Source organism: Hippocampus guttulatus, chromosome 17 (assembly GCF_054856545.1).
Source record: "Hippocampus guttulatus isolate MCC_2025c chromosome 17, RoL_Hgut_1.0, whole genome shotgun sequence".
NCBI classification, from domain to species: Eukaryota; Metazoa; Chordata; class Actinopteri; order Syngnathiformes; family Syngnathidae; genus Hippocampus; species Hippocampus guttulatus.
In genome coordinates this window covers 13,503,571-13,516,947 of record NC_141277.1, presented here as the reverse complement: position 1 = coordinate 13,516,947, position 13,377 = coordinate 13,503,571, and the positions used below count along the sequence as shown (strand labels likewise).

General features: G+C 42.8%; 1 long non-coding RNA gene across 1 annotated transcript; it reads left to right on the top strand.

Annotated features, from left to right (window-relative positions):
- The first annotated feature begins 3,162 nt into the window (after positions 1-3,162).
- Positions 3,163-13,088, top strand: LOC147192189 (uncharacterized). The gene is made up of 2 exons (XR_015103522.1): positions 3,163-3,260; positions 12,779-13,088. It is a non-coding gene; the product is annotated as an uncharacterized LOC147192189 (long non-coding RNA).
- Positions 13,089-13,377: the final 289 nt, after the last annotated feature.

The window sequence follows — 13,377 nt, the reverse complement described above, 5'->3', positions numbered from 1 at the left end:
CTGGTAATCATTAATACAGGTAAGTATTGATGTGGCTTGACATCCTCTTCCCAAGACGATGCATGTGTAATCTACTATCAATTTGACGAAATAATTTAACACACAATTTAACATCATGAGTTCTACCCACAGTTAACATTCGCATTACTACACATTGTGACGAATGTTTTATTCATAAAGTGACCATGCTACAACCAATAATTAGAGAATAACCAATACTGTTTCATAATATTTTTCATAACGATTAGCCTACAAATGTAATGACCAACTTGCCTCGTAATCGTGCCTCTCGTCGTATCTTGCTCTCGTGTTCTGTGCATACAGTACATTTCAGGTGACTTTAGTGATACACCCTTTGGACGATTCAAAAGAAAAATCAGACTGGCATTCCCATTTCTTAAATGTCGTAATTAGTAGACCTTTGTGAGTTTTTTTTTCACTGCCATCTCAAACTTTCATCCGCGCGATTCCTCAGTTTGCGGACTAAAATAGCAACCTGCATGCGCACATAACGTTATCTGTTGCATCCCCCCCCCCCCCCCCCGCAACACTGAAAACAAAACAAAACGAAAGTAAATTAGAAGAAATACACTCACACACCACACCACACCACAAGCACACATACAGGCACAGTGAAATCGCGTTGATCACACAGTCAGCTTGTGTGATCTTTTTCGGTACCATTCAAATTACGCCACGGAAAAGACACGCTCCCGGTAACGATTGTTACCGTAAAATCCTCAGGCTTGCCGTCGGTTTTTTTTGTTTGTTTATTTGTTTTGACTGAGAAATTTCCTTGCGTCCCAAAAACGCACATTATTTGGAACTGTGCGTCCCGTGGGAAAATTATGCGTCTCGAACACGGGACGCAGAGGTAACGAGATGGCTGAATCTCTAAACATTCTCTGAGTACTACTATTATTACCACTACCACTAATACTACATTAATTAATACCTTCAACTTCACAATAATAATAATAAATGATTAAATCAACCATGATTTTAAACTATGTATTATCAATATTCATTATTCCAAACATGAGAAAGCATTCAGCAAACATAATTGGAATCAAGCAAAAGGACTCCAAATCCCAACGGCCAAACCCGGAAGTGAAGCGCCGAAATTTTTGACTCCAGCTGTAACGCAAATTACTTGGTTCAAACAAACATTCTCGTGCGACCGCACAAACGTGACGACTGTGCAAAAATAACTAAATAGAAGACACCACTGTTATAGAAAGGCTTTACACGTTATTTAAACTGCCGATTGCGAACGGAACGAACCCTGATTGAAACTAACTGTGATGCCTCTCTTTACACGTTGTACTGACTGTCAGCGCCAGATAAAGTCATCAACGTGGGTTTCCCTGGATGGATTTTGTTTGATTTCTTTATGATTTTTACGGTCCTCTGGCCCACTTTATACCTGTGGACGAAGGTTTAGAGGCTTTAATCCCTCGTTGTGTCCGAGGACCGGCAACCCGAGGCCAAGGCCAAGGACTTGACTCCAAGGACAAGGCCAAGGACTTGACTCCGAGGACAAGGCCAAGGACTTGACTCCGAGGCCGAGGACCAAGGACCGCCCTTCGGTCCTCGAGCCGGTCCTCGAGGCCAAGGACCGGCTCGAGGAACACATCACTGCTGAAGACGCCAAGGCCGTGCAGCGATTCATCGGGTTTGTGACCTATCTCGCAAGATTCATGCCACGCCTCTCAGAAGTGTGCGAGCCATTACGGAGGTTGCTGGACAAGGACGTTCCATGGCATTGGCTCCCTAAACATGATGCAGCGGTCGAGGAGATCAAGGGACTCGTCACTACAGCCCCAGTCTTGCGATACTACGATGTAACTGAGCCGGCCGCAATTCAGAGTGACGCGAGACAGAAGGGACTTGGGTGTTGTCTGCTGCAAGGAAACCAGCCGGTGAGATTCGCTTTGCGAGCACTTACTCAGACAGAGCAGAACCATGCGCAAATTGAGAAGGAATGTCTGAGCATAGTGTTTGCATGTCAACACTTCCATTCCTATTTGTACCGGCGGGGAGAGATCACAGCTGAAACTGACCACAAGCCTCTCATTTCCATTTTCAACAAGCCCCTCCTCACAGCACCCAAACAACTCCAGAGCATGCTTCTCACACTCCAGGCCTATAACCTCAAGGTTGTGTACAAGCCAGGGCCCGATATGTTCATCAGTGACACTTTGAGCAGGGCCACAGCTGCACCACGTGGACCTGACGCGGAATATAAGAAAGAAACAATCTGTTGCCTACAGAAAGCGCAAGAGGAGACTGAACACATAAATCAGGCTGAGTATCTGAACGTCACTAGCCAGAGACTGAAACAAATAAAAGAACACACTGAGGGGGATGAAAATCTTCAGCTGTTGCAAGAGGTGGTACTCCGGGGTTGGCCAGATAACAGAGAAGAGACTCCTTTGGCAATCAGAGAATACTGGTTAATGAGGGACGAAATCAGCGCACAGGATGGAGTGCTTTTCAAAAGCCAGCGAGTCATAGTACCAAAATCATTGAGACCAGAAATGTTGAAACGCATACATGCCACCCATGTAGGGGGAGACGCCTGCTACAGGCAGGCCAGGGACACACTGTTCTGGCCCAACATGCACGGTGAAATAAAGGACTATGTGAGCCAGTGCTCAGCCTGTAACGAATGCGCACATGACCAGCAACGGGAGACAATGATGACCCATGCGTTCCCGACACGACCATGGCAGATTCTAAGCATGGACTTGTTCACCCAAGCCGGCAAAGACTTTCTGATTATGGTAGACCATTATTCAGATTATTGGGAAATAGAGCTCCTTCCGGATCTTTCAGCGGGGACCACAGTGTTGAGGTGCAAGGCCCAGTTTGCTCGTCATGGACAGCCAGACCGGGTGATTACAGATCGGGGCACCCAGTTGGACTGCGAGACGTTCAGGAAGTTCGCTAAAGAATGGGACTTCGACCACATAATGTCCTCTCCCAGATACCCCAAATCGAATGGAAAGGCCGAGTCAGCTGTGAAGTAAAAAGCGTGTCATGTTCCGTTTGTAGTTAGATTCGAGGGGACTTTAATTTTGGCAAAACAAACCGGAAGTACCTTGTCATGTTCCGTTTTTGGTTAGATTCTACGGCACTTTAATTTTGGCAACACAAACCGGAAGTACCTAGTCCAGTGAAGACCTCATGGTTTCGTGCTAGCTGTTGTCATCGTTTCTCATTTTCTTCTTGAGTATATGCCTTGGAAAGCATCGTCTGTAAGTTGAACCCTGTTTAGACTGCACTTTCATGATGTCTAACAAACCGTTGCTTCAGTTCTAGCATTGGAAATATGCAATATTAAGAACGATTTTCCGTCCGTTTTTGCTATGCTACATTAGCGCTTGGGCTATCCATATTAGCATATGGGCTACTGCATGCTAGTTGCGGCTATTTTCAATGCTAACCGTGCATATTTTGGTTATTCCTGTTCCAAGCTTATATTGCGTTTTGACAAGTTAACATTACAATGTACAGTGATGACACAGAGACATTTAATTTGAATGGTGTGAAACATCCCCCTTTTTGTGTTTCTATTTCTTTGTACAGTTTTACAAAACATAAGGAAAAAGAAACTAAAGCTCCATCTCAACATTGTGGATTCTTGGTCCTTTTTCGTTGTTCGTTATCTGTCTATCTGTTCACGTCTCGGACACGGACGGACAAGTAGGACAGAATAATCATTAAAAATACATTTTACTTATATTCAAAAAAATAATTTAAAAAATTCATTTTAGTGATCGCGCCACCAGACCAGGTCTAACGCATACTGGGCCACCCCAGGTAGACAACCAGACTACTGTCATAAAGATTTGATGTTCCCTTTGGTTCTTAACTATGTTAAGAGGGACCAAACCCAACCAGTTCATATGCACATTCACCGAACCCTTCATTGGTGAAAAATAGTTTTTTTTTTTTTTTTTACAAATTCAAGACATAAAAGACACATTTATTAAAAAGAGAAAAAACATCTACATAAAATGTCAATACATAAAGTATAAGTTTTTTAAATTGTGCACTAAATTTCTCCACTGTGAGACAAATAAAGGTATTCTTGTCTTGTCTTAAACCCTGGAGAACCCACGGGGTCAAATTTGGCCCCTATAAATTCTGCTACTCAAATGCTATCCTTAAATCCCAAAGGGTCAAATTTGGCCCTAATCCTAAATTAGGATTAAAGCATTGAATATTTTGATGTTCAGTGAACATATAGCAGTCATAAAATGTATAATTCGTCATTTTCCAAAGAAGAAAAGGGTTCTTGGGTTCTCCAGGGTTAAAATGAACCAGCCAGTGATGGCCAAATGGGTGTGTCATAACTAAGTGACACGTTGAGTTGGGCGTGACTTAACCTCCATGGCAGAGGCTCTGTCGAACCCCTGAAACCGATTCACCGAACCCCTTGGGTTTGATCAAACTCAGGTTAAGAACGACTGCTCTCAAATCTGACATTTATCTCGCAACCAGACAGGATAAAAAAAACGAAAGTCGTCTTATTAGATAAGATAAGATAAGAAAACCTTTATTAGTCTCGCAGTGGAGAAATTCCCGATTCACAGCAGCAAAGTTATGAAAGGAAGAAGTAGAACAACAAAATATAGGAGCTGTTGGAAAGTACCTGGGGCATCCCAGTGTACCTTAGTTGGACCTGGTTTGGTTGCGGGATAACGAAAATTATTTTTTGAAAGAATTTTTTTGAATCGGGTGAAAAGGTCAAAATTGCTGATATGCGAGGCCTTTTATTTTGAAATGTGACATTAGATCTTAATGAAAGTACTGTGGTCGGATACTTGGGGCTGCCAAGTATGCCCTAGACTTGGTCTGGTTGCGGGATAACTAAAATTCGTTTTTTTAATGATTTTTTTTTTTTTTAAATCAGGTCCTTGAAGTAAAGTTAACATTGAATTTATTTTTTATCTCAACTTTGGAAGGCTTCTTGGTGCGATTCAGGACGATTTTTCATTCTCCCTGGGTTAACTCATCGTTGCTTGACCGCCAAGAAATCATTTTGTTACATTATATTAAATCCAAACCACTGATGTGCATGCATCAGTTGGAAGGATTTTATTTTGAATATGGCCAACGCTGCTCGACGGCCCCACATTACCGTAATGCAAAGTATTAACAATCGCTGTGGCGGCTGGCTGGACCTCAATTTTGCGACTGGAGGCTGGCCTGACCGCATTACGCAGAGGTGCTTCCGAACGTAATGGCACTCACACCGGAGTTGCTGAGCTTTTGACAAAATCGCTGTGGACCAGAAGATTTCCTCAAACGCGTGGAGCAAGAACATTTTCGTGTATTCTGACATTGCCCGTTATTGTTTTTCACTCTTTTGTGTTTGCAAGCGTGCTGAAGCTATAGCTAGCACAAGTTTGCGTGGAAGTCCGGTATAAAATATTAAGTACTTTTAGCATGATCACGCAGGTAGTTTGTCTGTTGTCGGCATCTTCGCCTGGGGCGGTCCTTCTGGAATGGTGAGTCAGTCACCAAAATCGTGTCGCAGGCAACTGGCTGGTAAATCAAAAGGGAGTCCTTGATTGACAACTGTGCTGAACAACGCTAGCCTAGAACTTTTACATAAATGCGCGTCTTTTACATAAATGGCCAAGAGACGTTTTTCCGTACAAAGGTACAGTAATCCCTCGCAAGAATGTGGTTCACCTTCCGCGGCTTCACTGTTTCACTGATTTTTTTTTAGTGCCGTTTTTAAATGCTATTTTTTAAACAGTGAATTGTGTTCTGCATCCTGATTGGCTAAGGGACTGACCAATGTGAACAGTCTCCGCACCTCGTCTCTGGACAGCTTGCCAAATTTGCCTTTGCAAATTTTTGGTCTTTGGTTTCATTGTATCAGTGGCGGATGCTGGTCTGTCCAGGAGGGGAAGCTTCATCCATCCATCCATTTTCCGAACCGCTTGATCCTCACGAAGGTCGCGGGGGGCGCTGGAGCCTATCCCAGCCGTCTCCGGGCAGTGGGCGGGGGACACCCTGAATCGGTTGCCAGCCAATCGCAGGGCACACGGAGACAAACAACCATCCACGCTCACATTTACACCTAGGGACAATGCTAGAGAGTTCAATCAGCCTGCCATGCATGTTTTTGGAATGTGGGAGGAAACCGGAGTACCCGGAGAAAACCCACGCAGGCCCGGGGAGAACATGCAAACTCCACACAGGGAGGCCGGAGCTGGAATCGAACCCGGTACCTCTGCACTGTGAAGTCGACGTGCTAACCACTGGACTACCGGGCCGCCGGGGAAGCTTCATTTCGGCCTATATCATAAAATGTGTCCGTTTATTTATACGTGAATTCTACTCTCCGTTCCTTGTCAAAAAAATGAAAAGGATGCCTTCACCATAAGATCGGTGATTGGCTCATTTCGCTGTCAATCAAAAAGAGATTCAGCCTCAGACAGATCATCCAATCATCATGCAGAAAAGCTGAGCTTCCGCCCACTGTCCATAGACTCCCAGAGACACTGAGCGTCCAATGGGCGGGACAAAACCAGCATTTATCCAATGACTCGTCTCGTTTCAATGCATTGGGACAACCTACACTGAACTCTCGAGACACCCAGCGTCCACGCTGGAGACACTCAGCGTCCACACACTTTCAAGCACAGTGAAGCTGCGGGAATGAATGAGAAGAGAGTCGCGTCGTAACCAGTAATAAGAAGCTGATTCCGAACAAAAGTTGAGCGCGGTTTTGCGCATGTCCACACAATTGTACGTACACACATATATTTGGTCACTTACTTTTTGACATTTTAGGGGAAGCTGAGCTTCCCTTGCAGTCTTAGAGCAATCACCTCTGCATTGTATACATCAGGGGTGGCCAACCAGTCAGAGACGAAGAGCCAATTTTTAAAAATGTGTTACTGCAAAGAGCCACATCATACTCTTCCTCCCGCACGTGTGCGCGCGCGCGCACACACACACACACACACTTGAAGGAAACTGTCCAAAATTGAGCCCACCCTGTACATTGAGTTATGTAATGCGCATTTCAGGTTGGACTTGTCTTTTACACAAAGAAAAAACATTCGACAAGCATGCATCACAAACATTGTTATTGAGGCATGGGACATCTATCTATCTATTTTCTGATCCGCTTATCCTCACAAGGGTCTTCTTTGGGTTGTTTGTTTATTGAACATAGAAACAGATAACAGAAATTTGGCAGCAAGTCAAGGGAAGTTAAAAAATAATGAAGGAAAAAAAATTACAAATAGTATATTCAACACAATTTACATGTTCAGAGGAAGTAAGAAGTAAAAATGTTTTTTTTTTAAACCTAAGCGAGTCCCACCCCTTGTTTTTTGTGAGTTTAACTTGATTTATATTAAAATTGTCATCGATTATTCATTTAGCATTTCATCATCTGAAAAGAAAAAGTCAATCTACTCTCATACTCAAAATCAATATTCCCTTACATTAGAGCACAGATGTCAACGTCAAGGCCCAGGGGCCAGATCTGGCTCGCCAAATCATTTTATGTGGCCCGCGAAAGCAAATCAAGCATGTCAAATTCAATGATGCTTGCTAAGTCTGAACCAAAATTTCAAATTGTCATATCTAATCCACAATAACCATCATGATTCTTGACTTCTCATTTTAAAACTAGTTATTCATTAATTTGTTGTGCGCTGTGAATGCAATATGTGGAGGGGATTAAACATTTGTATGGTTTCCCAAAATTCATTACGGCCCTCCAAGGGAAACTGGAACTACAATGTGGCCCGTGACAAAAATGAGTTTGAAACCCCTGCATTAGAGCATCAGAGCATATCTGCAACAGCTCGCAGATAAAACAAAATATTCTCAATTTCTTCATCCAACCATTGATTTTTCACTGCTTATGTCCTGTTCAGGGCTGCACTCGCGTTACCGGAAACACACTATTTTTTTTCTCCGCCTAACACAATTATTAAAAAAAAAAAAATACATTCAGAGGCGTATTATACTGACATTTTGTCGAAATCACTTTAAAAATACACTATATTGTATGGCTCTCACTGAAATACATTTCCAAATATTTTGCTTCCATGGCTCCCTAAGTCAAAAGGTTCCCGACCCCTGCTCTAAATTGTCTCGAGGTGTGACTGTGAGCGCGAATGGTTGTTCAAAATGGATGGATGAATTTGACAAGAAACTTGTACTTGAACTTGATGTGTACACACACACACACACACGCACACACTGCGTAATAGAACGACAGTAGATGAAGGTTGTTCAGAAAGAGTACGAAACAAGTGAGACGAACAGCGTGACCCAACCTAATCTGTGAAGAACAATTCTTGGCTGCATTCTGCGAATGGCGTCCAGCAGTTGACGTCCCTTGTAGTCCTCTTTTTCTTTACAAAGTTCCTCCTCGTATTCCGATGTCCTTCTTGTGCACATGGTGCGAAAATTGCAACAACAGTTCACGCTTACCATCTCCGTGCAGCGATGTGTTGAGCACGAGGGCCTCTTTGTTAGCGGCTAGCAAGCTAACCGAAGCTAAACTCGGCCGAGAAACACCAATGTCCACCGAGACGACTTGAATCGGACACGAAGCTTCAGCGAAAGATGTTTTAGTCCAGTGAGATGATTGTGGACGCCCCGGGTGGAGGTTTGAGTACGTTGAAGACAAATTTAGGAGAATTTCGTCAAGGGTTGTCTGTCCCTCAAGCGCCCCAGTTCCGTACTGCTGTCAAGCCACCAATTGTAAATTCTGCTACTCAAATGCTGCCCTTAAATCCCAAAGGGTCAGATTTGGCCCGAATCCTAAATTAGGATTAAAGCATTGAATATTTGAAAAAACATATATTTTGGTGTTCAGTGAACATATAGTAGTCATTTCATGTATAATTCATAATTTTCCAAAGAAGAAAATGGTTCTTGGGTTCTCCAGGGTTAAAATAATGTTTTAAAATAATTTCTTGGTGGTCAGGCAACGACGAGTTCTCCCAGAGAGAATGAAAACCACCAAGAAGAGTTCTTAAATTGCGACAGAAAATTTAATCGATGTTAACTCTCCATCAATGACTAAAATTTCACCTCATTAAAAACTAGATTTTTTTAATTAATGAATTTTTGTTTTCACGCAACCAGACCAGGTCTAAGGCAGGGGTAGATTCGTAGATCCGGTTCCTCGAGAGCCAAATCCTGCGTGTTTTTGGTGCCTCCCTCCTCCAACACACCTGATTCAATTGTTTAGGCCTCGACAGAGCTTGCTGATGAGCTCATCACTTGAATCACATTCCAAAACCATGCATGGCAGGCTGATTGAACACTCTAAAATTGTCCCTAGCTGCAAATGTGAGCATGGATGGTTGTTCGTCTCTGTCCGACGTGAGATTGCTTGTCACCCAATTCAGGGTGTACGCACCTACTGCCCAAAGATGGCTGGCATAGGCTCCAGCACCCCCCATGACTCATGTGAGGATAAGCGGATCGGAAAATGGAAGGATGGATGTAGGAAGCCTCAAGTAGCTATTTTGTGTGTGTTGAGTTAATTCGGTGCTCTTAATTAGTCGAATGAATGTTTGACATGTTTTGTTCAAATTTTTTAAAGTTCCTTGTGGAAGTGGCTCATGTGACTGTACCATCTTTCAATCGAAAGAATGCCATTTGCTCTCGTCGATGACACTCATCCTCATTTTGCTGTCAGCATAAATGGGAATAAACTGCCGTCACCACAACCTTGGTCAGCTCCTGTGATTTTAATTCTGTGAAGACATCACTGATGTCACATATCCATAGGCCATTGTACAGTATTTGTAAATTAGTGATCACACATTGTGAGCAAAAAACAAGGAAAGTGTTTGGTTTTTGTTTTATTTTGGTGGTGGAGCATTTGTCACCCAAGTTTATTTTGTCGCCCAAGCGGGAATGCTTAGAATATTTGTTATTATTACTCGTAGTTGTAGTGATAGAGGTATGATTATTATTTAAACCAGAATTTAACAGCAATTTCTAATTTTCATTCATTTTTTTGGACTACTTTTCTTGTTCTTGTTTGTTTGTTTCATTATTCTTTGTTTCTGTAAGAGAGGTTACTGTTAAGGAATTATTCCGCGAGAAGTAGTAGTAGAACACTGTTGAGGAATTTCACCTTGCTATGAGAACTATTGGTACCGGTCTCTGTCCTGAACATCCACTACTTAAAATAAAGAATGTAGGGTGAAGTTGGGGTCCTATTTCCCCTTGAGTGATTAACAGCCCCCAAGTGTCTTCTTTTGCGTCCCCCACCTCGGGAAAGTCCCTGAAGGCTGTCAAGTTCCCTCAAGGAGGAACTCTTATCTCGAGATTTGTGCACAGCAAATGTGGTCTGTACTTTGTCATCATGTCAAGATCGAACTTTGCTTGACTTTCTTTGTTTCTGATTTTTACATAAGGGGAAGGACTGCCCGCCCCTAATTAACATAATTAACATACTATGCCTATATATACAGTACGTGTGACTGTAGTTGCTCGGGGTTTCCTGATGAAATCTGAGACTCACAGGAGCCCGAATCGATTCGTGTTGTGTTGTGATAAACTGAAGAAAAGACGACGTGGTGTTGGGTCTTCTTCCACCTTATAGAGAGATAAAAGAACCTGTAACCAAGGAGGGCCAAGAGCAAATTGACGGCTCCCATTCCTCAACAGTTACCAGCAATTTTCTTCACCTGTAGCTCGTGTGGAATTCAGGATAGAAATGAAATGGATCATGACAGAACGGGTCACGATATCGTCTTCAGGTGTTACGTTGTCGTCCTCTCCTGGTCAGTAGGAGGAATGCTGTCGGTGACAACTTCCGGGAATCGAAAAAGAACCCCTTATTTCCATTTGTGCCTTGTGCCAAATTCTATTGTCGTTAAAAAAAAATGATAATTGCAGAAAAGGCTCCGCTCGTTCCTTTGTTTATTGCGACACATTCGTGTTGACGCATTTAAGCCAGTTCCGGGTTTGCGTCTTGACCAAATTCATTCCGTTCCGATCCATTTCAGCCTTTGTCCTTTCAATTCCTTTGTACCGTTTACCTCATCGGCGATTCCCTAAGCCCTCGAGTACGTTACCAAAACGTGAGTACCATGAGGTGTATTTCTCCTGTTTAATTAGCTGCGACTGGTGTTCGCGAGTGTGCTAGCCGCATCAGCACGCTAGCATCGGGTCGCCACGTTGGCGAGTTTTAGCCACATTAGCACGTTAGCATCGGGCCGCCGCGTTTTGCGGCGATAACCAGTTAATTCAGAGGCATCGTTTGTAATTATAGGTTAAGTTGTGTTAATGGTGCGACGTCTGTAGCTCCTTCCAGTTCTGACGACGACCGTGTGTATTTTGTTTACAAATGTGTGCCGGCCTTAGTTTCATTAAATGGAAGTGTAGTTAATTCATGTGGCCCCTAGATGGTGGCATTACCTTGCATTTGATTTGTTATTCCTTGGTTGCATCCAGAAGTATGACGAATGTTATGTTATAACATTGAAGTTTCCTTTCTCACATTTGTAGACTCGATCCCTCTTCATTCCTCAATCCCTCATCTTCGATCAATCTCCCTCCTTCGATCCTTCAACATCAATCTCCCGACTCGATCCCTCGATCAATCCTCCCCCCTCAAAGCCTTCAATCCAACCTCAACCTCAATCCACACTCATTCATTCCAACTCATACTTCATCTTCCCTCTTCAGCCCTCCTAAGCGTCCCTCCTCAACCAACATCACCCTGTATCGCTTGTATTTCCCTGTATTCACCTTAAGACCACAGTAAAGAATATTGAAACACCCCCTGGAATTCCTGTCTCTTCCTACCTGTGCTCTGACCGGTACACCATCTGGTCTACAGTTATATCCTTAAAACGAATCAGTCCTATCTTCTCCCCAACAGTTACAATACAAAGACAATTCTGTCTATAGAGTTGAGCCTGAATTTTGAAGGGCGCTAATAATGACATTAGCATTATCCCGAAATGGGGGGCGGGGGTTATGTGCTCCAAGCACAGATATGACTTCTTTATGGTGGGATAGGGAAATATTAAAAATATATTGTGCTCCAATTTAAGGGTGATTTACATGTATTTTTTTCTAAAATTGTCACCTGAAGTATCTAAAACGAGACTGAAGCGCGCAAATTTTGAAAATAAACCGCTCCGTACATCACAGGCAGGCTGGGCCTAAACCTCCTGCATCACAGCCGTGTGCATATGAGTTTAGTGAAAATGTAGGTGATTGAACAGTCAGAGCTGAGGTGCTGCCAAAAAAGAACCCTTTCTCACTGAAATACAATGAAATTAATTTTGATTCAGTTTGCTGCGATACAAACTGGATACTTCATACTTGACCAGAAAGTTAGTTTAAAACGTATTACCTCAATTCAAAAACAAAATCTGACGTTAACATGAAAGGTTTTGTATTTGTAAGACTGAATATGAAAATAAACCATTAAATTTTCAGTGAGGATCAAATACAGTTGAAAAAAAATTGTATCCTTTCAAATTCAAATTGTACAATTCAGATTCAGTTCTTCAATATGATTCAGCGTAAAATATACAAATCCATCCATGATCCGAGCCACTTAACTTCAATCCATGTATTTTAAATTTGGTATAAACTATTTAAAAGTTATTCACGTTTAGTTTTTGGTGGCAAATATTCCGCCCCACGGTGTCACAACTAATTCAAGAAATTTCAAGGGTTATTTTTGCTGACCATTCATTGGTCATGACATGCTTGTTTTCCTAACACACTGTCCATCCTTGTTTTCTTTCAGTTCTTACAGCCGCTGTGAGACCTAACAGCCGAACTAACATCTTGGGCCTCAGACCAGGAAATTGATGTCACAATCAAAAGATGGCTACATTTGGATCCTGATCGGGGTGGTGACAGGAAGGAGAGCGTGAGAAGGAAAGAGGGCATGGAGAGCACAACAATTTGATGGATAGAAAAATGCCGTTCAAGAGCAAGCTGCATCCCAATTTGGACTTTGTGTTCACTGTTAAATAAAGAAAAGTGCATTTTTCCAGTGTATGTGGAGTTATGTGTGAAGTTCACAAATTATGACAATAAAAATATTTTTATAACAGGCGTTTTTGAGACTTTTTTTGAAAAGATGTGGGTCAAATATGGCTCATGAAAGATGTGGCTTAGTTAAGGTTGAATTAAGGCTGATATCAGGAACCTGTTCTGGCCCAGCATGGGGCCAGATATGGTTTTACAATGTGGCTCAGATCTGGGGCGAATGCGGCCCACATCATGGATGCCAGGACCGTCATTCATTGAGGTATGTGGGCCGAGTACACGTGCCGTGTCTGCCCCAGAGCTGGGCCAGACCAATTTTGCTGACTGCGTACCAAGCCCCTCGCCCCTCCC